Source organism: Gobio gobio (genome assembly GCF_949357685.1).
Source record: "Gobio gobio genome assembly, chromosome: 1".
Lineage (NCBI taxonomy): Eukaryota > Metazoa > Chordata > Actinopteri > Cypriniformes > Gobionidae > Gobio > Gobio gobio.
Window position 1 is genome coordinate 85,034,249 of NC_137097.1, and position 23,501 is coordinate 85,057,749.

At 44.1% G+C, this 23,501-nt stretch overlaps 1 protein-coding gene across 1 annotated transcript in view; it reads right to left on the bottom strand.

The window, feature by feature from the left end:
- The window catches only part of LOC307132265 (uncharacterized protein), a 29,758-nt gene extending 7,024 nt beyond the window's left edge, over positions 1–22,734 (bottom strand). The window contains exon 1 of the mRNA XM_079826443.1: positions 22,639–22,734. The gene's annotated coding sequence lies outside the window, so the exon portion shown is untranslated. The remainder of the gene's footprint in view (positions 1–22,638) is intronic.
- Between the last annotated feature and the right edge of the window lie 767 nt (positions 22,735–23,501).

Here is a 23,501-nt window from a genome sequence, read left to right on the forward strand (position 1 = left end):
GACCGCAGTAGACGTGATGGAGTATAATATGTTAAGAGCTCGCTCAAGTATTGGGGAGCTAGACCATTTAGTGCTTTGTAAGTAATAAGTAAGATTTTAAAATGTATGCGATGTTTAATAGGCAACCAGTGCAGTGTTGACAGAACTGGGCTAATATGGTCATGCTTCCTGGTTCTAGTAAGAACTCGAGCTGCTGCGTTTTGGAGCAGCTGGAGTTTATTTATTAAGCGAGCAGGGCAACCACCCAGTAGAGCATTACAATAATCTAACCTTGACGTCATGAACGCATGAACTAACTGTTCAGCATTTTGCATTGAGAGCATGTGCCGTAATTTAGATATATTTTTAAGATGGTAGAAAGCAGTTTTACAGATGCTAGAAACGTGGCTTTCAAACGAAAGATTGGTATCAAAGAGCACACCCAGGTTCCTCACTGACGACGAGGACTTGACAGAACAGCCATCAAGTGTTAGACAGTATTCTAGGTTACTACTTGTGGAGCTTTTTTGTCCAATAATTAAAAATTCAGTTTTTTCTGAATTGAGTTGCAAGAAATTACCGGTCATCCAATGTTTTATATCAGCTATGCATTCCGTTAATCTTGTGAATTGGTAAGTTTCTTCAGGGCGTGAAGAAATATAGAGCTGAGTATCGTCAGCATAACAATGAAAACTAACGCCATGCTTCCTAATGATATCTCCCAGTGGTAGCATGTACAGGGTGAAGAGTAGCGGTCCTAGCACTGAGCCTTGTGGTACTCCATACTGAACTTGCGATCGGTGTGACATATCTTCATTTACTACTACAAACTGATAACGGTCGCATAGGAATGATTTAAACCATGATAATGCAATTCCACTAATACCTACATAATTTTCGAGTCTATTCAAAAGAATGTTGTGGTCGATAGTATCAAATGCAGCGCTAAGATCGAGTAACACTAATAGAGAGGTACAGCCACGATCGGATGATAAGAGTAAATCATTTGTAACTCTGATGAGAGCAGTCTCAGTACTATGATACGGTCTAAATCCTGACTGGAAATCCTCACAGATACCATTTCTTTCTAAAAAGGAACATAATTGTGAAGACACTGCCTTTTCAAGTATTTTTGACAGAAAGGGTAGATTTGAGATTGGTCTATAATTGACTAAATCTGTAGGATCAAGTTGCGTTTTTTTAATAAGTGGTTTAATAATAGCCAACAGACCAATGTCTTTCCAAAGCGCTTTACACATTGCCTCACATTCACCCATTCACACACCAACGGCAGTGTCAGCCATGCAAGGCGCCATCCAGCTTGTCGGGAGCAGCTGGGGTTAGGTGTCTTGCTCATGGACACCTCGACACTTGGTCAGGTGGAACCAACTGGCTGGAGTTTTCACGGACATTTTTAACCTGTCCCTCTCCCTGTCTGTGGTCCCCTCATGCTTTAAAACGTCCACCATCGTTCCTGTACCGAAGCAGTCAAAAACACTCTGCTTAAACGACTGGCGTCCTGTTGCTCTGACCCCCATCATCAGTAAATGCTTTGAGAAACTAGTCAGAAACCATATCTGCTCTGTTCTCCCCCCCTCACTGGACCCACTGCAGTTTGCATACCGCACAAACCGCTCCACTGATGATGCCATTTCATCTACAATTCACACTGCTCTCTCCCACCTGGAAAAGAGGAACACATATGTGAGAATGCTGTTTGTAGACTACAGCTCAGCATTCAACACCATTGTGCCCTCCATACTTGACAGAAAACTCCGGGCTCTCGGCTTAAACAGCTTGTTATGCAGCTGGATCCTGGACTTCCTGTCAAACAGACGCCAGGTGGTCAGAATGGGCAGTAACATCGCCTCACCACTGACTCTCAACACTGGAGCCCCTCAGGGCTGTGTTCTCAGCCCACTCCTGTACTCCTTGTACACACATGACTGTAACACCATCATCAAGTTTGCTGACGATACGACGGTGGTAGGTCTCATCACTGACAATGATGAAACGGCCTACAGAGAGGAGGTCCACACTCTGACACGGTGGTGTCAGGAGCACAACCTCTCCCTCAACGTCAGCAAGACCAAGGAGCTGGTGGTCGACTTCAGGAGGAATGAGAGAGAACACCGCCCCATCACCATCGATGGAGCACCGGTGGAGAGAGTCAGCAGCTTCAAGTTCCTCGGTGTCCACATCACAGAGGAACTGTCATGGTCCGTCCACTCCAAGGCCGTTGTGAAGAAGGCTCATCAGCGCCTTTTCTTCCTGCGACGGCTGAGGAGGTTTGGAATGAACCGCCACATCCTCACACGGTTCTACAGCAGCACCATAGAGAGCCTGCTGACTGGCTGCATCACCACCTGGTACGGCAACAGTACCGTCCGCAGCCGCAAAGCCCTGCAAAGGGTAGTGCGCACGGCCAGCTGCATCATCGGAGGTGAGTTTCCCTCCCTCCAGGACATTTATGCCAGGCGGTGTGTGAAGAGAGCTCAGAGGATCATCAGAGACTCTAGCCACCTGAGCCATGGGCTGCTCTCACTGCTGCCATCAGGCAGGCGGTACCGCAGCATTAGAACACGCACCAGCCGACTCCAGAACAGCTTCTTCCCACAAGCAATCAGACTACTTAACTCTTGATCCATCAGGATCATAACACACACTGGACAAAAATATCACTCAGCACAACCCACTGTAGATACACACACACATTATATACACATTTATTTATCATACAGCATCTATTGCACTTTGGATTTCAATTTTCAATTTGTGAATAATATTTTATACTACACATTGTATATTATTATTATTATTATAGCGTAATGTATATTGTTTAGTGTATGTTTAGTGTATATTGTTTAAAGTATATGTATATTGTAAGTATGTGTATATTGTTTAAAGCTGTGAGAACTACACTCACATTGTGTAAATTATTTATTGTTTATTGTAGAGTTTTTACTGTGCTGTGAGTAATTGTGGGCGCATCAGATGTGTAATCTGATGCTGCTTTAAATGTTGTACATGTCATGTCGTGACTACTATGTTACTCGGAACTGCACCAAGAATTTCACCTGCTGTTGCACTTGTGTACATGGCTGTGTGACAATAAAGTGATTTGATTTTTGATTTGATTGGAACCGGGGATCGAACCACCAACCTTCCGGTTTGTAGCCAACCTACATGAACCACTGAGCCACTGCCGCCCCTAGATGGATGAGAATGGTCAGATAATAGAGGAGTTGTTGGATTTGAAAGGGCTGGTGTGTATTAATGATGGTAGAGGTAAAAGGATTGATATGGCTTCAGGAAATGAGACCGCAATAGACCTTACTTTTACATCTAAGGATATAGCAAGACTATGTGAATGGGAGATATGGAAAGAGTCAACAATATGGAGTGATCATTTTCCTGTATTATGCTCAATTAGAATGAAGGTGGAACAATCTGAAGAGGTATGTGGGAGATGGATGTTTGGAAAGGCTAATTGGACAAAATTCAAGGAGTTATGTGAGGAAAGGTTGGATGTGGAGAGGTTGTAGATATGGATATTGAAAAAGATTATTGTAATTAAAATTATTAAAGGGGTGGCAGATGAAAATATTCTGGGAAAATGAGAAGGAAAGCAGTTCCATGGTTGACAAAGGAGTGTAGAGGTGTAGTAAGAGGTAGGAATAGGGCTTTCAGGCAATTGAGACGGACTCGTAATTATGAGCATTTGTTTGAATATAAAAAAGGTGCAAGATTTAGTAAGAAAGACCATATGCCAGGTTAAGAAGAATTATTGGCATCAGTTCTGCAGCTCAATAGGAAGAATGACACCTGTGGGAGAAGTATGGGGAATGAAAAGGAAGATTGGTGGAGTAAGGAGGGAATGGGACTATCCTGTACTGGTTAGTGGGGAGGAGAAGGCAGTGACTGATAAGAGAAGGCAGAAATGATGGCAAATGCTTTTGTAGCAATACATGGTTCCGATAATCTAGAAGGGGATTGGAAGAAAGGAAGGGAAAAGACATTGAAGGCAGATCCGGGAGTCTTGGAAAAAAGAGAGAAAGTATGTATTGAGTGCACCATTTTCTAAGGAAGAGATGGAAAGAGCGATTACTAGAGCAGGGAGGACATCACCAGGAGGAGATGAAATGTGCTATATCATGTTGTCTTTTATGGGTGAAGTAGCATTAATTAATTAGTTACATTTATATAGCGCTTTTCTAGGCACTCAAAGCGCTTTACATAGAAGGGGGGAATCTCCTCACCCACCACCAATGTGCAGCACCACCTGGATGATGCGACGGCAGCCATATTGCGCCAGAATGCCCACCACACACCAGCTGATTGGTGGAGAGGAGACAGAGTGATGAAGCCAATTGTATGTGGGGATGATTAGGAGGCCATGATGGACAGAGGCCAACGGGCAAATTTGGCCAGGATGCCGGGGTTACACCCCTACTCTTTATCGAAGGACATCCTGGGATTTTTAATGACCACAGAGAGTCAGGACCTCGGTTTAATGTCTCATCCGAAGGACGGTGCTTGTTACAGTATAGTGTCCCAATCACTATACTGGGGTGTTATGACCCACACAGACCACAGGGTGAGCGCCCCCTGCTGGTCTCACTAACACCTCTACCAGCAGCAACCTAGTTTTCCCAGTTGGTCTCCCATCCAGGTACTAACCAAGCTCAGCCCTGCTTAGCTTCAGTGGAAACAGCCTTGGTCTACAGGGTGATATGGCTGCTGGCAAAAATTAAGAAGACTGCTTGGTTTATACAATAGAGTGTGGGAGGAAGGACAGCTTCCAAAGAGTTGGAAGGAAGCAGTTGTAGTCACAATTAGGAAAACAGGAAAGGATCCTACTAAACTTACTAGTAGTTATAGACTAATTGCATTAACATCTCATATAGGTAAAATCATGGAACGTATGATAACGGACAGATTGGTCTATTTTTTTGGAGAAGAGGGAATTAATTAAATAATTTCAAAGTGGATTTAGGAAGGGCAGAGGTACAATGGATCCAGAGTCATGCCAGGAAGATATGGCATGATTAATCCCAGGTTAATAGGGAAACAGTGGTGGCAGTCTTCCTAGATGTTGAGAAAGCATATGCTATGATGTAGAAAGAGGGGTTGTTGATTAAACTAGATCTTTTGGGAATAGGAGGTAGGGCCTTTAACTGGGTGAAGGATTTTCTGTATGGACGTTCTATTTGGGAGAAAATTGGAAAATAAATATCTGGGAGACATACTGTAGAAAATGGAACCCCTCAGGGCAGTGTTATAAGTCCTTTGCTCTTCACCATCATGATAAATTATGTATTTTGGAAAAGGGGAAGGAATATAAAGTATATAAGCTGTGTCCCATTTCAAGGGCTGCGTCCTTTGAAGGCCGTGTCCTTTGAAGTGCGCGGCCGACGCAGCCTTCAAAGGACGCTCCGAGACTCGTTTACAGTGGAAGGTATAGCGGATTGCGTCACCGCGGCGCGACGAAGGCTGTCCCAATTCGTAGGTCCTTCGAAGGCTCCTTCAAAATACGGCCTGCAAATGCGTCCTTCTTTTCCCATGAAATGAAGGATACTCGGATGGATGCTTCGCAGCCTTGCCTTCCCCAGAATTCATTGCGCGCCGCGACCTCAGATTTTTGAAGAGAAATTGCCAGATTACACTTTTAAATGCAAGTTGTGGGTTTCAATTTACTCCAGTAATCTAATGTTTCTACAGATAAAAATATAATGTTGACTTATATGTTACCAACATACGATTTTATATAGTTTATACTCTTTATTATGTAGCCTACATAAATGGGCCGAGGTAAACATCTTTAGTTGTTTTGTTTTTAGGCAGTTGAATATAACTTTAAAGTCCAGTATAAATGTTCATTTCAGTTCTCTTCAACGGCAGCTGTCAACAGTTGCTAAATATTACAAATAATGTAACGAAATACATTTACTCTGTATTTGAGTAATTGTGAAGTAGCCTACCTCCGATTTTTATTCAACTTCATCTCAGAGGCAAATATTGTGGTTTTATGAAAAACAGACTTTTTACACATGGATATTAGCCTACATTTTGATATTATCGTTTAAAAAATAATCTAAAAATAAAATACACTAGAAATATGTCTTATAGATCAGGGATAGGCACCGTTGGTCTTGGTTCAGCTCATAGAAGAGTTATGCATGTTAAAATATTTTTATGGTTTGATTTGAGGATGTGAGTTAATTTAATTTATTCTTCCCTATTTCTGAAAACATCTTAGCGACATGGCAGCCGTCGAATAAGTCCGCACTGCAAACCTGTTGGTAGACAGTGGAAAATGCACTGATCCCAGATGATGTCCCGCTGACAGAGGCTTCACCAGGGTCAATAAAGCCCAGCTCAATAAAAGTCTACATAAAAACATTTTCTTCCATCTGTTTTATGTACTGTTAATTTTAAAATTAATTTTGTTTTTCTAATCTTAAACTTAAAAACTTAAACTTATGTAAATAGTTGTAAAAAGTACTGTAAATAATGTATAGAACAATTTGTTTCATTTACAAATTAATTGACATGACAAAAAAATGTACAGAATTATTTATTTCATTTACAAATTATAACTTGCATAACAAAAATAATGCATAGAACGAAAATATTTAATTTACACATTTTAATTTACAAAACAAAAAAGTTAGTTCTCAACTATCTCTCAAGAAGAGAAAACAATCAGTCCATTCTCTCCCTGCTCTCCTATGTCTCTCGCTCTTCCTGTCCTCCCTCAGTCTCTCCATCAGCTCATCCTCTCGTCTCGTCTCCTGTTGGCTGGAGTTGCTCCTCCTCATCTTGGTCATCCACTGCTGAACTTGGCCCTGGTGTGTCCTCAGGGATGATGGAGGCAATGAGGACAGTGGGATTGTCCCAACACCTCAATCATGAAGACAAACCATGGCCAAGTTCCCCACTCCCTCACCTGTCCCAGGACACTTTCAATCCTAAAGCAGAGAAAATAAACATGTCTGTCAACAACAAACACAACAGCACAATACATTTCAGTAAAGATGTGTCTATTAACTTGCATACTTTTTTTTTTTTTTTTCAGTTGTAATAAGTTTTTTTTTTTTTACCTGCAAGGCAGGGGTGCAATCTTAAGGAAATTAAAAAAATATGATGCATCAGTAGCCTACAACGTTACATACAAAATACTCCAGAAATCATATTTATAGATACTCAAATTCTATATTCTCGATTTTTCCGGCCTGGTAAATAAATACTCATTTGCTGCCCTCATTTTAATAAAGCTGCTTACAAGTTACTTGATCCATAAAACAAAACGAAATTTTACATCAGATCACCTAACGAATAAAGCTGTGCCGTGGTAACACAGAAATAAAGACCACCGGCTTTTAAAACGTTTCGTTGGTTATTTTAGTAAATTAAAACACAATAGGCTACTTACATGTATAAGTGTTTCTCGGCCGCGGGATCGGCAGAGGAATACACTGCAAAGGATCCACTTGTTCTGGTTGGTTCTATCCTTCGCGGCCGGGGAGACGGACGGGTTGGGTTGCCAAGTCTCTGCAACAAAAGTAGTCCAAAACTCCCAATGCGATTTTCTCCATCGAGCGGCCGAATTCTCCACTGCAGTTGTACGTTTGGGGGTGTTGGAGCGGCGAAATCGTACTTATGGGGTAGAAACAAACCCGCGGAAATAATTTTTCACCCGCGGCAACAACTTAAAAGTAGCCTAATTCGGCTGAAAAAAACGCGGACTTGGCAACACGGACGGCAGGCTGCATTTGAAGGCCCCTTCGAATTGGGACAGCCTTCGTCGCGCTGCGGTGACGCAATCGGCCTTCAAATGCGGCCTTTGAAGGATGCAGCCCCCGAATTGGGACACAGCCATAGTAAGTGAGGTAGAACAAGCAATAGGATTGGTAGCACGTTGGTCAATGAGATGGGTTTTAGATTTTCAAAAGAAAAAACTCAAGTGGTTTTCTTTACAAGGAAAAATGTGGCGGGAGATATTAATCTCAAATTATATGGGCATGTATTGGAGAAAGAGTCATTTAAGTTTTTGGGAATGTTTTTTGATGCTAGGTTAACATGGGCAGGCCCCAGAGAAAGTTATAGTAAAGAGTAAAAAGGTATTAAATGTGATGAGATGTCTGACAGGTGTGGATTGGGGGGCAAGCAGGCAATCACTGAAGGAGATATATTTTGCACAGATTAAATCTGTTGATTATGATTGATTATGGGTGTATAGCATATAGAGATGCAGCAAAAACTACACTGGCCAAGTTGGAAGTTTTACCAACTCAAGCACTTAGAATATATAGTGGGGCTTTTCAGACATCATCTGCAGTGGTGTTGCAGGTAGAGATGGGTGAAATGCCTCTACAGTTAATGAGGGAACAGCTGGCAGCTAAATATTGGGCAAACTCACAAGGGCCCTCACCCCTCAAGGGCAGTTCTGCAGGTGTGCTGGGAGCATGGAAGGGTTAAAAGTCAGAGTTTTGGATGGGTGGGTGATGCTATAGGAAAAGAGATGGTGCTGGAGGGAAAGGAATTTAGTCCAACAGTTCTGATGCCAGTCAGGCCACCTTGGCGTCTTGTGCAGCCTAGTGTGGACTTGCAGATATTAAATGGTTAACTAAATAGTAGAAGGAATGTGGATTTATGTGAAGTATTTTATAATCAGTTGAATGAAGAGTATAATGGATATTTGGATATGTACACAGATGGGTCTAAAGATCCTCAATCTGGACAAACAGGGGCTGCATTCGGAATACCAAAGACGGGGATCAAGGTACAGAAGAGACTGATCATTTATATGTATTTACAATAGAGCTGGTGGATATTTGTTATATTTGTATATATATTATTTACTTATTTATGTATTATAGATATAGTTGATCTCTGCTTAAGCTCCGGTCCACACTCCAGTACAGTAGGTGGCGGTAATGCACCATTGAAGTTGGATGCCAAACACCGTTAAACATCAAAGAAGAAGATGATGAAGAAACAGGGAAACACTGGTCCGACGGTGAGAGCTGAACGGAAGCCTACATCGCGGACAGAAGCTGGATGGCGGAAGGGAGAATAGTGTGGGGAGATGAGTCGGATGGCAACAATGATCAAGACATGGAGTATCAGGAAGTAAGATTTAATAAAAGGAAAAAAGGAAGCATGGGTGATGGATCTGATTTGGAGCAAACAATGAACAAATCAAGCGGTTTGAGAAATGAAGCTGATATGGCGGTGGGAAAGAGAAATCAAAGTGATAATTACTTTTGATAAACTGTCAGAACAACCAATGCATCCAGTTAAGCTATCAAAAGCAATTGAGAAAGAGATAGGAATAGTGAAAGCTGTATTCTTTCTAATGGAAGAATAATTATTAAATGCAAGGACGGGAAACAGATACAAAAGATTCTGAAAATGAAAACACTAGTTGGAGGAAAGATAACATGTTCAGAAATAGGCGATAAAACTAGAGGGGTTATTTCAGGAGTACCTCTCAATGTAAGCATGGAAGACATTAAAGGAAGTTTGAATGGAGGCACAGTCATCTCTGCTAGAAGATTGCAGATGTGGAAAAATGATCAAAGATGTGATAGCACAAGCGTGATGATCCAATTCGAAGGGAGCACTTTAGCGATAAGGGTAAAGCTAGAATTTATACGATTCTCGGTTCGAGAGTACATACGTCCAGCTTTGGGATGTTTTAAATGTCAGAGAATGGGTCATACGGCAAATCTGTGCAAAGTAGGGCTGCACGATTTGGGGAAAATATCTAATTGCCATTATTCTGGTTAAAATTGCGATTTGCGACTTGAACGCGATTGTTTTTTTTTTTTTTTTTTACAAATGAAAAGTGTGCGCGTATAACATTTTGTGTTTATATATTAATATGACTAATAATAATTATGATTTCTAAATAAAAAGATTTAACAAAATAAGAAATATTACTATTATAATAAAATTGTTACTATTAAAAATAGAGTATTTAAGAATAAAGATAACTATACTACTATTACTACTACTACTACTACTACTAATAATAATAATAATATTTAAATTTTACAGAAAATGTATTTTACAAAAAAAAAAAAAAAACGCTGGGTTACCTGTTAATATGCAGACAGCCTGACTAAAAATCATTAGAAAGGTCTAAGGATTTATTGTAAGATTATTATTATAAAAATGTGCTTTTGTATGTCTTTAATATGAAATATGAGCTTTATGCATCCACTGTGGGGAAGAAAACGCCTGTATATTTAAGAAAAACATGGATTGTCATATAAATTTATTTAAGGAGAAGTATTTTTCTCATTTGTTACCAAAGAATTTCATTCATACTGGAGGCCAGAGGGCGCCCTCGAGCAGAAACTCCACATTTAGAGAAGTTATCATTTGTTTTCAGGAAATCCCTAATGTGAAGCTAAGATAGCACTGCAGGCTGAATAAAAGGAAGATAGAAATGCTTTGACTGATTAAACATGAGGACAATAAACACACGACTGCATCAAGATGGTGTATTTGAGTTCTTCAAGCCTTCTCTGGTATTTTCATAATAATAAAGCAGAGCTGATTGACATAGACTTTATCACTGCCTATAAAATAAAGCGTTGTCTGCCTCATTCTGTGATAAGAAGCCACGTCAGCTCACAAACACTCGACTGACGTATTGAAGTGAGTTAAAACGTGTTATTAAACATATTTTGTTGGACAAAGGTTTTGAACACTCCACATTACTAGTTTGTGAAGTTGTTTGACACGTGTTGTTTTTTCAAACGCACGTTATAAGAGCTGCTCTTCACTAACACGCTGGGCATTTATTTATTTCATTAAAATCGCAGCCTTTGCGCTTTCATAATCGCGGTTCGATTTCGATTAATTGTGCAGCCCTAGTGCAAAGGAAAAATACGATGCGCGACGTGTGGAGGAGAACATGAATATGGCAAGTGTGAGGGGGGAGCAGAGATCAAATGCTGTAACTGTGGTGGAGGACATAGTGCAGCGTCCGCGGGATGCCCTGTACAACAAGAAGCTCGGGAAATACAAAAAGTTCAAAAAATGCAAAAGCTAGCCCAAGGAATGAATCAGATATGCACTTCATGATAAATAAAATTGATTTTGTGGCATTCATTTGTGCTGTAATAAATGGTACATCACAAGTAGAGAGGAAGTCCGATAAGCTAAAGATTATTGTAGAATGTGCTAATAAATTCCTAAAGATAACAGGCGTTTCAGCTGAGGAAGTCCATGGGATTTTGAAAACAAAAGAAGGAAATGCAAATGCATTGGATATGACCCAGAGTAGTGATACTTAGTTTTATAATATCCTTCCTACTACTACACTGGAATGCTAGGAGCTTGATAGCAAAAGGGCAAGAATTTAAAAAATATATAACAGAGATGGGAAAAACACCAGACATGTGTATTCAAGAGACATGGTTAAATAGCTCCTTGGCTTTTAAGATCAATGGATACGTAATAGAGAGGAAGGATAGAGGAAATGGAAGAGGTGGAGGGTGTGCAACATTTATCAAAGAAGGAATAGCATATAAAAGAATATATGGAAATAGTAATGTTAATATAACAATAATGGGAATACAAGAGGTAATCAGAATAACACATTTTTATAATCCATGTAAAGAATTAAGTAATAATATATTAGAAGAAGTTATGGGTATTATTTGTGGGGATTTTAATGCTCACAATGGATTATGGGGTAGCAAAAAGACAGATAATAATGGAGAAATTGTAGATAGTTTTATAGAAGTACATTCACTGGTGTGTTTGAATGATGGTAAACTAACAACGATGGATATAAATGACAGGTGCTACGTCTCGTTTAGATCTCACTATAATGTCAGCAGCTTTAGCTGGAAAGTGCACTTGGACAGTATGTGAAGACAATATGGGTAGTGATCATTGGCCAGTAATATGTGAAATTCAAAATTCAGTACAAAAGCAAAATATTAGTCAATGTGTATGGGGATTTAAACAGGCAAAATGGAAAGAATTCCATATGATGTGAGAAGAAAATTTCAAAAATATAAAATTAGAAGGAACTATTGAGGAGAAGTATAGTAAGATGATAGGAGAAATTATTTATGCAGCAGAACAATATATACCTTTAATAAGAAGTAATTTACATTTATGCATTTGGCAGACGCTTTTTATCCAAAGCGACTTACAGTGCCCTTATTACAGGGGCAATCCCCCTGAACCAACATGGAGTAAAGTGTCTTGCTTAAAGACACACTGGTGGTGACCGCTGGGATCGAACCAGCAACCTTCTGCATATCAGGTCCATGGTTTAACCCACTGGACCACCATCTCACATGGTAATGGAAAGAAATAGAAAAATGTACCATGGTGGATGGAAGAATGCACAGTGGCAATCAGAGAGAGGAATAAGGCATTTTGATGTTTAAAAAGGTTAATAACTCAAGATACAATTGTAGAATATCAGAGGATTGCAGGGCAACTGCAAGAAGGGTCATTAAAAATGCAAAAAGAAAGGCCTGGCAGGAGTTTTGCAATACAATCGGGAGAGAGACTGAAATGCATGTGGTGTGGAGAATGATTCGGAAAATGAATGGTTTTAATAGTTATAAGGAGATCCCGGTAACTGAAGAAGAAGGGGAAACGTCTCGGTTACGTATGTAACCCTCGTTCCCTGAGGAGGGAACGGAGACGTACGTTAGTGACTAACGAATGGGGGTTTCGCTTAGAAGCCAATCATCTTCGAGTATTCAACAGTGCCCAATGGCAGTGCCAATGCCATGGGCATGCGGAATTTGCATGCGTAACTCCGCCCCACCTCGTGGGTATATAAGGAAGTACGCTGGCAACATCGCATTATGTTACTGCTGCAGGAGCCAAGACTGAACTCCGCGTTCCAGGCAGCACAGCTGACGTGGCAAAGGAAACGTACGTCTCCGTTCCCTCCTCAGGGAACGAGGGTTACATACGTAACTGAGACGTTCCCTTTCGTTCAGTCACTACGACGTACGTTAGTGACTAACGAATGGGGGTTCCAATATAACAACGCCACTCAGCTGTCGTCCAGTGCCCTGCGTAAGTGTGAGTACCCTGTCGTAAGACTAGTATGGACGAAGGACTCCCACTTAACACAGGATTACCAAGGTACACTGGGAAGCATGTCCCAGTGAGGGAATGCCAAGATGCCTACCGTAGGGAGGGCTTAGAGAATACACATATGACCCGCTGAGGGCTGCATATGGAAGATCACTAGGGTACCAGCCGAAGGTGGATTTTTAACCCTAGGGGTGGCAGGGACTTGCCAAGGGAAAGACACCTGCTCACTGAGGAGGCTTACGGTGGAAATACTCGTGTGGGGGTCGCCGGAGGGAACCATGCACACGGAGCACCTGGCCGGACATGAGGGTCTGGGCTCGAAAGGGCAGACTGAACTGATGTCGGCGTAAGCAGTGCTGGAGGAGCTCAGGGCTCTCGGGGAGCTCACCTGAGGAAAATATCGCACGTATCCAGTCCTGGGAGTGGAATGGCGAGCAAGCGAAGACACCTGAGCCTGGCCCATTACCGGCCACCCGTAGGGGCGAGTACATAGTCGGACACTGGCTCTACTCGGAGATTGTAGAATCTGGCGAATGTGTTGGGTGTCGCCCAGCCTGCAGCTCTGCAGATGTCTGTTAGCGAGGCGCCATGCGCTAGAGCCCAAGAGGAGGCCACACTCCGGGTGGAGTGTGCCCTCACACCAAGGGGACATGGTCGACCTTGCTGCTGGTAAGCCAAAACAATGGTGTCCACTATCCAGTGAGACAACCTCTGCTTTGAGAGAGCACTTCCCTTCCGCTCTCCACCATAACAGACAAAGAGCTGGTCTGAGGTCCTGAACATTGCGTACTGTCTACATAAGCGCGAGAGCGCGTACTGGACAGAGCAATGCCAAGAGACCAATGCGGTCAGCAGAGCCGTCTTCATAGAAAAGAACTTAATCTCAGCCGACCGCAAAGGCTCAAAGGGAGGCCTCTGCAGAGCACTTAAGACTACTGAGAGGTCCCAAGAGGGAACGAGAGGGGAGCGAGGAGGATTCAGTCTCCTCGCCCCCCCTCAGGAACCTGATGATCAGGTCGTGCTGCTACTTACCTTTTTGTCTCCCAGGAGAACGTGGTAGGCAGATATTGCGGCCACGTACACTTAAGAGTGGAAGGAGACAGCCTTCGTTCCACCCCCTCCTGGAGAAACGATAGCACAGACCCGATCGGGCATTACCAGGGGTCTTCTGGGCGGGAAGAACACCATGTGACGAAGAGGTTCCACTTCAACGCATAGAGGTGTCGTGTAGACTCTGCCCTAGCGGAAGTGATGGTAGTGACCACCGCAGGTGGAGGGCTACTCAAACCAGCCGCGTCCCGTCCAGAAGCCACACGTGGAGCTTCCAGAACGCTGGACGCGGGTGCCAAGGGGTGCCCCGTCTCTGAGTGAGAAGGTCTTGACTCAGAGGAATAGGCCAGGGAGGGGCTGTCGCAAGGAGTAGAGTTCTGAGAACCAGGTCCGGCCGTGCCAACGGGGCGACCAACATGACCTGCTCCTTGTCCTCCCTGATCTTGCACAGTACCTGTGCGAGAAGGCTCACTGGGGGAAACGCATAATTGCGTAGCCCCGACGACCAGCTGTGCGCCAGTGCATCCGTGCCGACCATAGGTCAGGGAATAATACAGGGAGCAATGGGAAGAGTCCTGGGAGGCAACAGGACTACCTGTGCGTCGCCGAACCGTTCCCATATCAGCTGGACCGTCTGGGGATGGAGTCTCCATTCTCCAGGAAGTGGCTGAAGCCGTGAGAGCTCGTCGGCTGCACGGTTCAGGACTCCCGGGATGTGGACAGCATGAAGGGACCTCAGATGCTTCTGACTCCATAAAACGAGATGGCGGGCGAGTTGAGACATACGGCGGGAGCGTAGACCGCCCTGGTGGTTGATGTACGCTACTACGGCCGTGTTGTCTGTCCTGACTAGTACATGTTGACCCTTCAGCAACGCTCGGAAGCGGTGCAGGGCGAACCGTACTGCCAGTAACTCGAGGCAATTGACATGCAGAAGGCGCTGGGGTCCTGTCCAGGAGCCCGCGGCTGCTTGTCCATTGCACATGGCACCCCAGCCCGTGGATGATGCATCTGTTGATACAACAAGATGCCTGGAAACTCGTTCTAAGGACACACCGGTCCGTAGAAACTTGAGGTTCGACCACGGGGTGAGAGTCTGTAAGCAGGCCCGAGTCACTTGTACCCGGAGCGTGCCAGACTGCCATGCCCATCTCGGGACTCGATCGCGTAGCCAGTGCTGAAGCGGTCTCATAAGTAGCAATCCGAGCGGCGTCACCGCGGCTGCAGATGCCAAATGCCCCAGGAGCCTCTGAAATGGCTTCAGTGGGACCGCATTCTCGCCCTCGATTTGACGAAGGCAAGTCAGCAGAGACTATGTGCGCGCTCGCTGGTAAGCAGCACGCACCTGCGACCGAGTTGGAAACCACACTGAGAAAGGAGATCCTCTGCACGGGGCAGAGTCGCTCTTCTCCCAGTCGACCCAGACGGGCTAAGTGCCGGAGCACTTGGACTCTGTGTCCGCAGACCTGCTTACGAGAGTGACCCAGTATGAGCCAGTCATCGAAGTAGTTCAGGACGCGAACCCCGTGCTGCCGAGTGGCGCAAGGGCTGCCTCGATAGACTACGTTGAGTCACGAGGGGACAGAGCTGCCCGAATGGGGGGACTGCGTACTGAATGTCCACCCCTCGAAGCAAACCGTAGGAACGGTTCGCGTCGAGGAAGGAGACATGAAGTAAGCGTCCTTCAGGTCGATCGCTGCAACCAATCTAACGGACGAACGTGTCCAAAGAGGCATTCGCTACCGACATCCTGAACGGAAGCCTGAGAAGGATCGGTTCAAGACGGGCAGATCCAGGATTGGCCATAACCCACCGGTTTCCTAGGGTACAATGAAGCAAGGGCTGAGAAGCCGGACTTCACTTCGGCTGGAGGGACAGGCTCGATCGCACCCTTCGCCAGTAGGGTGACAACCTCCGCACGCATGACAGGGGATAGGCCCCATCATAGCGGGCGGCCTCCCCAGAGCGGGGAGGAACCTGCGCGAACTGAATCGCATAGCCGCGCCTGACGGTCTTCGCGACCCAGCGGAACAGTCCCGGAAGCTGAAGCCAGACTCCCAGGAACTGCACCAGCGGGGTCATTCGGACCACAGACGTACCCAGGGTGGGGCAGCGATGCAGCGTTACCAACCCGGACAAGGGAGGCTGTTGGGCGTCCCGGTGTGGGGGTGCGGTTAACGGCTGCGTCCTGACAGAGGAGACCAGGGAAGGACGCGCGTTCCACTGGGGTCTGCTCTGCCAGGAGGCTGGTGACAGAGAGGGATGCGAGTGGCGGGACCCGTGGGTGGCGCGCACTGTCATCACCGGTCTCTGGGTCCTCAGAGACAGGGACATGAGTTCTTCCCAAGCGCTGCCTGCCCGGGGGCCAGCAGCGGAAGGATTTTTTCTCCCGGCCCTCCACCGGGGGAAGGAGAGGCCCTGCTACCATCCCCTGGGAAGAACTGGAACCCATCTCTGAGTTGTCCACCTCCAGCCTGGCGTTTAACCAGGCTGGGGAGCGGACTGGGCGTCATCCTCAACCACCTCCACGGCGCGGCCCAGGTGAAGGCTGCTGCTGGGGCCGGGTGGGAGGAGGGAGGGCGCCCTCGGCGGCGAGCAGACCGAGGCGACTGAGCCGGCGGCTGGGTGCAGCAGCTGGCCGCCGGGGCAGTACGTGTTACAGCCTCAGTCTGCTCTGGGGCGGCCGAGAGCCGTTGGGCGCAGTTCTCAGCCGCGCCACCGAAGAGGCCAGCCTGGGATATGGGTGAGTTGAGGAGGCCGGCCCGCTCAACGTCCTCCACATCACCAGGTAAGGCCAGGTGTTCTCCCGGACCACAGCTGTGGACATCGCCCGACCCAGGGAGCGTGTGGCAACCTTCACCGCCCGGGGGCGGGATCAGTTGCGGCACGCAGCTCATTGAAGAGCCCTGGGTCGGCTCCACCCTTGTGCATGTGCAAAGGGGCGGCGGCCTGCCCGTAGCTCTGCAGGACCACGCCACCGAAGTAGACGAGCCCACAGGCTTTGGGAGGGTGCTTAGGACAGCCACACCATGCCACGTCAAGCCCCCTGTGGACACCTTAGTGCGCAACAGAGAGTTCAACAGTGGGGGTGAGGGGGCCCCAGTGTACCCTAGGCCGCGGCCCCATCAAGGGCAGAGAAGGCGGAGGAGGCCACCAAACGGTCGCGGGAAGCACGGGGACTTCCGGGACCGCGTGATCTCCTCATGCACCTCAGGAGCGAAAGGCATTGGGGGCGGGGCCCAACAGCTGTCGGGTGCCGTCCCCAAAAACCAATCGCGCAACCACGAGCACTCGCGACTGGGCGGAGTTCCACACCAGCACGAGACCCGCGGCTGCCCGAGATAACATGGCTGTCAACCTTAGGTCGGATCAGGCAGTGCTGACACACCCGTAGGCGGAGCACAACCTAATCGTCATCCCCAAAGGACTCCAGCCCACCTTGGGATGCGGCGATCGACATCTCACTGCTATCTGGAGCGTGAACGAAACGAACGAGGCGTCAGAGACGGGCCGCTGTTTCAGTCCAACACTCGCGGGTTTAAGCAATGTGCAAGAGGGGGCGTGGCCCGAGGAATGATCGTCGGGGTTCTTAATACCACTGCACCGCACTCAGGTCACCCTGGCCACCAGCCAAAGTACCACCTCTCTCGGAGACGGTAGATTGGGGTGTGGCAGAGGGGACTCTCTCTCCTCACGGAGATCACTGAGTCTCGACCGCGACATCGCGATGGTCACGTTCCCGCAGTGGGAACATGACGCATCCACAAACACTGCCCGAACGTGCTGAAGCCCAAACACATCGAGCAGTGAATGTGCCCATAGACAGCAACGGAGATCGATCGCACCCTGAAGTGCACGGGCGAACCGTCTTGAAAAAGACGTGCCACGCGCAAGCTCTTTTTGTGAGAGGAAAGCTCTGCAGAGTGCCGAAGCGCCCAGGGAAACACACACACAGCTGTTGCAGATCACTGCACAGATCAGCAGGCAGGCAGCATGAGATCGCTGGAACGCACCGTCACACCAACACCCTGGAGAACCGCTCGTCTCGAAGACTGAAGAGAAGACTTCAGAATTCAGGCTTGAAGGAGTGAAGAGATACTCTTGGCTCCAAAGTAGAAACATAATGCGATGTTGCCAGCGTACTTCCTTATATACCCACGAGGTGGGGCGGAGTTACGCATGCAAATTCCGCATGCCCATGGCATTGGCACTGCCATTGGGCGCTGTTGAATACTCGAAGATGATTGGCTTCTAAGCGAAACCCCCATTCGTTAGTCACTAACGTACGTCGTAGTGACTGAACGAAAGGGAACGAATGTTACAAATAAGGAAAAGACAGAAGTCTTAGCTAAAACCTTTGCAAAAATTCACAGTATTGAAAACTTTTAAGTTTTTAAAAAGAAGGCAATAATTAAGTAAAGTATATAAGAATGTTCATACAAAAAAGCTGATAACAATATGGATGAAGATTTTAATTCTTTTGAGTTAAAAATAGCCAGTCATAATTCAAAGAAATCAACACCAGGGAGAGACATGATCAGTGATAGTATGTTAAAAAATGTACCAGAGGTGGCCTTTAAAGCATTATTGGATCTTTATAATCATATATGGAGTGAAGGCATATTACCCAAAGAGTGGAAAAGTGCAATAGCGATACCAATAGTGAAACCAGGGAAAGATGCAACAAAAGCGAATAGTTATAGACCAATTGCCCTTACATCGACATTATGTAAAGTAATGGAGAAAATTATAGTAAGAAGGTTGTGTTATTTTTTTAGAGCAAAGAGAAATATTAACATCAGCTCAGAGTGGTTTTAGGAAAAAGAGGTCTACAATGGATGCTCTAATATTATTTGAGAATGATGTTAAAAAAGAATTATAATGAAAGAATATGTGATTTCTGTTTTCTTTGACATTAAAAAAGCATATGATCCTCTATGGAGGGAAGGACTATTATTTAAGCTAAATCAAATCAGAATGGGGGGGGGGGTAATGTATAATTGGATACTAGATTTCTTGTTTGAACGCACTTTCCAAGTTAGAATAGGGGAAGAAATGTCAACATCTTATGATATTCTGAATGGGACCCCACAAGGAAGTGTAATCAGTCCAATTGTGTTTAATTTAATGATTAATGATATATTTGAAAAAACGTAATCCTAATATTGGAAAGGCATTGTAAGCAGACGATGGAGCCGTATGGAAGAGAGGTAGGAATCTAAGGAGTATAGTAAAAAGGAAATGAAGTTGAAATGTGGTCAGTAGACTGGGTATTAAATTTTTCAGTATCAAAGACTCGATATATGATTTTTACAGAGAAGAAGAAGATGGAACAAATTACATTGAAATTACATGATCAACCATTAGAAAGTGACAGAATGCAAATATCTTGGACTAATCTTTGATGAAAAATTAACATAGAAGAGACATATTAAGAAAATTGAAAATAAATGCAAAGGTATAGTAAACTATATGGCATCAATATCCAAGTATGAATGGGGAAAAAGCAAGAGATCATTAGTACACACATATATATATATATATATATATATATATATATATATATATATATATATATATATATATATATATATATATATATATATAATTTGCTCTAGTATAGATCATGGATGTGCAGTGGATGGGGCTGGATCTAAAGTAGAGATGAAGAAATTGGAAAATATTCAATCTAAAGCACTCAGAATATGTTGTGGAGCAATAAGATCAACCCCTTTAGATGCCATCAGGGTTGAAATGATGCCATTAGATTTGACAAGAGAGAAAATGTCTTTGATGTATTGGGTTCATTTACAGGGAAGTGGAAGAAATCACCATACACACACAGTTTTAAAAGATTGCTGGGAATATAAAAAGAATGGAGGGAATAGTTTTGGAAGGAAATATGAGCAGTGGGTCAATGAATGTGGCCTGAAGGATGAAGTTATCTGTCCTAATATACCACCAAATGGTGTATCAATATGAAATATTACAGAACCTGTTGTTGACATGAGATTGTTAGAGGCCCGGGAAAAAGAAGAAGGGTATAGTAATAGTTTTGAAATCAAGAAACATTTGATTTAAATCACAAATAAGTTTAAGACTAAGTGATAAATGATCTGTATATTCCACAGAATTAACTATATATATAATAGTTATAATAGTAGGCTATAATAGTAGGATTGCAGTGGGTTGAACAGGTTAAGACAATTAGGGTGGTCATTTGCTCAGACTCTTCATCAGCTCTTAAAAGTATAATGTCAACAAGAACTGATAGAGAAGACCTGATGGTGGAAATCTATACATTATTGTACAGACTGAAAGCCGAGGGTGTAATAGTATATTTCTGTTGGGTACCAGCACACAGAGGAATAGTAGGGAACGAAGCGGCTGATGATGATCGTAATAGTCTTTTCTGCAATATAAAGAATATACCAGTGAGTGTGGTGGACCGATTGGGAAAGGGTTTGAGAGATAAGCAGGTGTATATGGCGGTTTGAACCTTTTTAAAGTGTGCAGGATTAGAGCATAGGATATGTAGTAATGCTTTTCTCCATCTCAGAGAGTGAGGAGCCCGATGTGGAGGAGCTGAACATGCAGCGTCAGGTAAAGCATGGGCTCTGATCCGCTGGGGTGGGTGGGGCAATTCAAATAATAATAATAATACAGATAATACGTTTATAATAATCCGTTTCTGAGCGCATGTGAAGCTGGCCTGCTGCATCTTGAAGACCGCTTGAACAGCGGCTCACATGTTCATGCTTCACATGCGCTCAGAAACGACAAAAATGGGCCGTCCACCATACCTCACATCCATATCAGCACTGAGCTCAACTACATCATCAACTACACGATCCAAACCAAACAGAAGCCAGTCGCTGGTGCATGATCTTTATCATTTGCTATTAAACGCAAATCATTAGCAAGGGTACTTAAAAACCCCGCCATATTAAACAAAACTATCCACAGTAACAGCCCAGATGCTCTGGTACAGCGGCAGCCGTAACCACGACAACGATCCTGTTTGACCAATCCTGCATTGAGAGAGGTTAGGACCGCCTACCTTATTAGCATACCTACCTACCAGTGATGCGTGGGTCAATGTATAAACAACCCGCACCCGACCGACGTTTTCAACTAACCCGCCCGCAACTCGGACCGCAAAAAAAAGAAGAAAATATTGTACCCGACCCGCTTCCTGACCCGCATTTTTTAAAGTAGTAAATGCTCATCGTAGCGTCATTGGGCCATTGAGGAAATGTTTCAGGCCCTGACGTGATGCGCTCAGAGGAGCAGCGGCGAGAGCAGGCCGTTCCTGAGCCGGCCCATCATTTTCCATTTCAGCTCTAGATGATATTACTGATGAACGCCATGTTTATGTTTCGACCCGGCTTGAAGAATTCATCAGCAGCTCAACTGAGAGAAGGCCCACTTTTGGAAAAGTGTGAAAGCCCTTAGGAGCGCAAACTGTTCTTTTTCTGATTGCTGTATGATATAGTCTAGTGTTATGATACAGGCTTGATTTATTCATTTATTTCCTTTCATTTTCTTAACAATTAAGATGCTGCATGTGTTTATCCAGTCTAATCGAAGTGTGCGTCTCTCCCCCGACTTTCCCAACAAAAATCCCCCCCTCTCAGAAAATACATAAAACTGACTTTACTGAGCTATATGCGTTTAAAAGTAGCCTATTAAAATGGTCCAATGGCATTGCTCAGTTCAACGTGTTGGGAAATCGGGCATTTTGTCCCGCGTCAGCATTTATTCAAAAGTTAATAACGCTCAACATTCAAAAGGTAAATAAGGATTTATTGACGACCCGACCGACCACGACCCGAATATCATTAAAAATATTTTTGGATGACTCGTAACCGCAGGCACCCGCTCATTTTGGATCAACCCGCACATCACTGGTACCTACACATAAATAAATAAATAAATGTAGAAAAAGTATGGTATAACACAAATGATACAAAAATAGCACAATTAAAAATTATACTTTTGACAATTTTATTTATTTATGTATTCATTCATTTATGCATATCTGCATTTATTTATTTCAGAATTTAATTATTTATTTCTGCATTTATTTATGTATTTCTTTATTTATTTCTTCATATATTTATTTATGTATTTCTATATTTATTTATTTAAGCATTTACGCATTTAAGTCATTTCTCGTCCTCCATAGTTATACAGCAGGTGGCGGTAATACTCCAAAGGAGGCCATATAACAAGAAGAAGAAGAAGAAGAAGAAACAACAGACAGAATGAACTCAACACATGCTCCTCTCTCTCTCTCTCACACACACACACACACACACACACACACACACACACACACACACACACACACACACACACACACACACACACACTCGCTGCTGCTGCACTAAATGTTTATTTCAGGAGGAAGCCGCTCCAGTAGCGCTGAGCCCGATGAGAACAACACAGAAATGAGCCTTCATCAAACTCTATAAAGTGTGTGTGTGTGTGTAAATATGAGGAGAAATACCGACTCACCTCAGAGACTCGACGCTGCTGGTACTGAACTGAACGACAGCACTGGTCGCTACTGCAGCTATGTGTGTGTGTGTGCGTGTGTGTGTGTGTGTGTGTAGACCCGGGGCCTGTTTCAGAAAGGAGGTTCAACCAACTCTGAGTTTAAACCTGAACTCTGAGTTGACTTACTCTGAGATGGGAAACTTTGAGTTTTGGGTTTCAGAACAGCTGAATTGAGGTAGTTCAATCAACTCTGAGTAGACTGACTCTGAGTTAAGCTCATGCACTCCAACTATGAAAAGCCACGATCAATGGAGCTCCGAAATTACGATTCACCATGGCAACAGCACCCAACAAAAAGACGTTTGCATACTTTCAGGTCAATACACAAGTTTAATTCTTAATTATTTTAATTAAGTTTAATTTTCATGGTATCCAAAAGGCAAACAAAGAATGTGGCAGCAGCTAAAAAAAATAATAAAAAAAACATAATTCAATCAGGAAAAGCTTTAAGCATAAAATGTTCATGGGTGTTGGTTTAATGACTTTACAAACATTTGACATATTAATTAAATATCATTACAGTGTCCAATGTGCAGCAGCTTTTCCCACATAGACCCTTTTCACAGTGATGACGTGTTTGAATGGTCATCAATATCGTAAATCCTGCAACGTTTTTTGTATTTTTTTTTTTATGTATGTACATTTATAACACTAATACTTTGTATTATATTACTTTTGCATCAAATTACAAAAATCAAGTTACCGCTGCTGTGAGATTGTTTCTAATACAGCGTCTATGGGAGTGATAGTTAAAATTAACACCTTTCTCTCTTTTTCACTGCAGTTATCAATCTTAATTTTTCCATCTTTTTGAAAGTTGT